This window comes from Pelodiscus sinensis, chromosome 26 (assembly GCF_052426305.1).
Source record: "Pelodiscus sinensis isolate ZL-2025 chromosome 26, ASM5242630v1, whole genome shotgun sequence".
Taxonomy (NCBI): domain Eukaryota; kingdom Metazoa; phylum Chordata; order Testudines; family Trionychidae; genus Pelodiscus; species Pelodiscus sinensis.
Window position 1 is genome coordinate 18,887,933 of NC_143077.1, and position 4,231 is coordinate 18,892,163.

The 4,231-nt window shown below is 60.8% G+C and overlaps 2 non-coding genes across 2 annotated transcripts; both read left to right on the forward strand.

Annotated features, from left to right (window-relative positions):
- Positions 1–1,126: 1,126 nt before the first annotated feature.
- TRNAN-GUU (transfer RNA asparagine (anticodon GUU)) lies at positions 1,127–1,200 on the forward strand. The gene has a single exon. It is a non-coding gene; the product is annotated as a tRNA-Asn (tRNA).
- Positions 1,201–2,751: 1,551 nt separating this feature from the next.
- Positions 2,752–2,825, forward strand: TRNAN-AUU (transfer RNA asparagine (anticodon AUU)). The gene has a single exon. It is a non-coding gene; the product is annotated as a tRNA-Asn (tRNA).
- Positions 2,826–4,231: the final 1,406 nt, after the last annotated feature.

The following is a 4,231-nucleotide window of genomic DNA, read 5'->3' on the forward strand; positions in this document are numbered from 1 at the left end:
CGCCCCGCCCCCCAAGAGTCGGTCGAGGGCAGGGAAGTAGGGGCAGGTGGCACCCCTGCTGCGGCGCCGCCCCTGGTGGCCATGGCGTACGCCTGCCGCAGCTGTTTTACTTTCAGGTGCTCCCACGGCAGAAGATGCAAAAGGCCCTGGAAGGAAAGCCCTCCTGCTTTTTTACCTCGGGAGGATGTGGGCTACCAACCGAAGCTCTGAGCCAAGGACTGAAGGACCCGTCCAAGCCGTGGCCGTACTCCCGAGACTTGACCAAAGCCAGCTCTCTCTTCCATGACTGCTGCAAGCCTCAACCGAGACCGTGGCGAGTGCTCCCACAATTCCCTCTCCCCCTTTCCACTGAGGATTCTGAAGGACCGCCAGCTGGTGATTTTTGGCTCTGACTGTAAGGGATGAATTGAGCCGGGAACGTAGCTGGTCCTCTTGGGCTGGGCAGAAGCTTTTGATGGGATGAGATGGGTTTTGGTCAGCCGGCGTGTGCCTAAAGAGCGTGGGTGGTGGCGATGCGGGAGAAGCGGCGCGTCGGAGGGAATTGCTCGCGTGTCCTGTTGTTGAGCAGTATGGCGAAGGCAGAAGTTCTCTTTGTGAGGGGTTTGGCGTGCCTGGGAGTAGTAGAGCAAGGCCAGTGTTGATGCTGTGGCAGCTCTTTGTCTAGGCCTGAATGAAGGCTCTGGGTAGCGTGGTCCAGAAGTGCTTTGTTCCACGAGCGTCTGGAGAGCCTCCCTGGCGCGCTCCCTGAGCGGGTCCCGGCGGCCCTTGTGGGTGGGAAAAGGGCAGGAGGAAGCCCTGTTGCCTGAGGACAGAAGAGGAGGCCTCCGTGCCTCCCACACAGGAAGCGGGGGGCTGCCGAGAGCTTCCCCGCAGGCGGCATCCTGGCCTGGCCTTTAGCTACTTGCAGCCTGGAGTGAAGGCGCGGAGTCAAAAGAGGCCGGCCCACACGTAGCAGAGGATGGTTTCGATCCATCGACCTCTGGGTTATGGGCCCAGCACGCTTCCGCTGCGCCACTCTGCTCCCTTTGGGCTAGACTGCCCGCAATCCACTCTAGCACCTGGGCTGCACTGGCACGGCCAGGCAGAGGAGCATGCTGCTAGGCAGCGTTTCGGAAAGATCTTCGAGGTCTCTGTGGCGCAATGGGTCAGCGCGTTCGGCTGTTAACTGAAAGGATGGTGGTTCGAGCCCACCCAGGGATGTGGCTACGCTCGGCCTCCTGGCGCTTGCTAGCGGGCTCCCTTTTGCCACCTCCAAGCCATCCCTCTCGGCCTCGGTGAGGTCACCTTGTGGCCGGCAAGGTTCAGGGGCCGTGCCGTGCCACAGGAGCCCGTCTCCCAGCAACCGCGCCGGGGCCTCGACCTCGGGGCTTAAGCCCCGAGCCCAAGCGCGAAAGCTCCAGCCGGGCAGGTGTCGTTCCCCTCCCGCCTCTACGCCAGCTGAGAGGGAGAAACGCACGAGCCGCGCGGGTTCTTAGCCGCCTCCCTCCTGCGGGCCTGTTTGCTGCGCAGACCTCTGGGCCTGTCTCATGCCTCCCCTGGGAAGCGTGGCCGCGCGAACTGAGCCCCAGTCGCAGCTCCTGAGGTTTCCTGTGCAGCCTTGGACTTGCATGGCTGCCATGGTTTCTCTTTGGAAGGGACTCGGTCCCGCTTGGACAGGCGACTCGCCCGTGTGACTCCAAACGCCATCTTGTGGCTGTCTTTTTCCCCCACAGCCAGAACACCAGGATTCGCCTCCCACGGCAGAAGATGCAAAAGGCCCTGGAAGGAAAGCCCTCCTGCTTTTTTACCTCGGGAGGATGTGGGCTACCAACCGAAGCTCTGAGCCAAGGACTGAAGGACCCGTCCAAGCCGTGGCCGTACTCCCGAGACTTGACCGAAGCCAGCTCTCTCTTCCATGACTGCTGCAAGCCTCAACCGAGACCGTGGCGAGTGCTCCCACAATTCCCTCTCCCCCTTTCCATTGAGGATTCTGAAGGACCGTCAGCTGGTGATTTTTGGCTCTGACTGTAAGGGATGAATTGAGCCGGGAACGTAGCTGGTCCTCTTGGGCTGGGCAGAAGCTTTTGATGGGATGAGATGGGTTTTGGTCAGCCGGCGTGTGCCTAAAGAGCGTGGGTGGTGGCGATGCGGGAGAAGCGGCGCGTCGGAGGGAATTGCTCGCGTGTCCTGTTGTTGAGCAGTATGGCGAAGGCAGAAGTTCTCTTTGTGAGGGGTTTGGCGTGCCTGGGAGTAGTAGAGCAAGGCCAGTGTTGATGCTGTGGCAGCTCTCTGTCTAGGCGTTTTGTCTAGGCCTGAATGAAGGCTCTGGGTAGCGTGGTCCAGAAGTGCTTTGTTCCACGAGCGTCTGGAGAGCCTCCCTGGCGCGCTCCCTGAGCGGGTCCCGGCGGCCCTTGTGGGTGGGAAAAGGGCAGGAGGAAGCCCTGTTGCCTGAGGACAGAAGAGGAGGCCTCCGTGCCTCCCACACAGGAAGCGGGGGGCTGCCGAGAGCTTCCCCGCAGGCGGCATCCTGGCCTGGCCTTTAGCTACTTGCAGCCTGGAGTGAAGGCGCGGAGTCAAAAGAGGCCGGCCCACACGTAGCAGAGGATGGTTTCGATCCATCGACCTCTGGGTTATGGGCCCAGCACGCTTCCGCTGCGCCACTCTGCTCCCTTTGGGCTAGACTGCCCGCAATCCACTCTAGCACCTGGGCTGCACTGGCACGGCCAGGCAGAGGAGCAGGCTGCTAGGCAGCGTTTCGGAAACACCTTTGAGGTCTCTGTGGCGCAATGGGTCAGCGCGTTCGGCTATTAACCGAAAGGATGGTGGTTCGAGCCCACCCGGGGACGTGGCTACGCTCGGCCTCCTGGCGCTTGCTAGCGGGCTCCCTTTTGCCACCTCCAAGCCATCCCTCTCGGCCTCGGTGAGGTCACCTTGTGGCCGGCAAGGTTCAGGGGCCGTGCCGTGCCACAGGAGCCCGTCTCCCAGCAACCGCGCCGGGGCCTTGGCCTCAGGGCTTAAGCCCGGAGCCCAAGCGCGAAAGCTCCAGCCGGGCAGGTGTCGTTCCCCTCCCGCCTCTACGCCAGCTGAGAGGGAGAAACGCACGAGCCGCGCGGGTTCTTAGCCGCCTCCCTCCTGCGGGCCTGTTTGCTGCGCAGACCTCTGGGCCTGTCTCATGCCTCCCCTGGGAAGCGTGGCCGCGCGAACTGAGCCCCAGTCGCAGCTCCTGAGGTTTCCTGTGCAGCCTTGGACTTGCATGGCTGCCATGGTTTCTCTTTGGAAGGGACTCGGTCCCGCTTGGACAGGCGACTCGCCCGTGTGACTCCAAACGCCATCTTGTGGCTGTCTTTTTCCCCCACAGCCAGAACACCAGGATTCGCCTGCTCCTGGGTGGCCTGTGTCCCTTTCGGGCCATGGCGGCCGCTATGCGCCCGTAGACGGCCACGTTCCTCCTCCTAGTACAGAGATCATGGACGCTGGGGCCCTGCCCCCAAACCTCAATGAGGTCCATGACCTCCACACTAGACCAGGAGGGTGCGCGCCATCTACGGCCCCTGGCTGGCCCCTGGGTGCTGGGGGACTGGGCGGGGGGACGGCTCGCTGGCACTGGCTGCCTGGCTCATCCTGCAGCCCCTGGTTCGGGGCAGAGACTGCTGGCAGGGCTGGCTCTGGCAAGTGCCGTCTGGCCAGAGTCTACCCCTTTAAGGGCCCCAGGGCTGGGGAGAGGAGAGGAGTTTTCCTGCTTTGGCCCAGAGCAGCCACCAGGGGAACCTGGGGAGGGCTGGGCTCCAGCTACTTCGAATTAAGTGGCTACACAGCCCTTAATTCCAACTACTGAATTCGAATTTGGCGTTACTCCTGGTAGAATGAAGTTTACCTAGTTCGAATTAAGTCCAAACTAGCGGTTTGTATGTGTAGCACCTATGAAAGTTACTTCCAACTAACGGCTGTTAGTTCGAATTAACTTTGTAGTGTAGACATACCCATAGTTCCTATACAACTAGCAGCTAATGGGTAGTCTCCAGTAGTTTAAATCTTGGGGCATTTGGAAAAGGAGGGGGAGCTACATGTGTGCGGGGTGTATTGTTGCCCTCTGCTGGATGGACTGTAAATGCTTTATGTATGTATCATATGCCCTATAGTGCTAACAGTTAATGGAGATTCTCCTCTAGCTCACACCTGGCATTTTCTAAAGTAATATATGTGTGTGTATGTGCGAGAAAGAGCAAGAGCCTGGGGGCTCCCTCATGTCTCC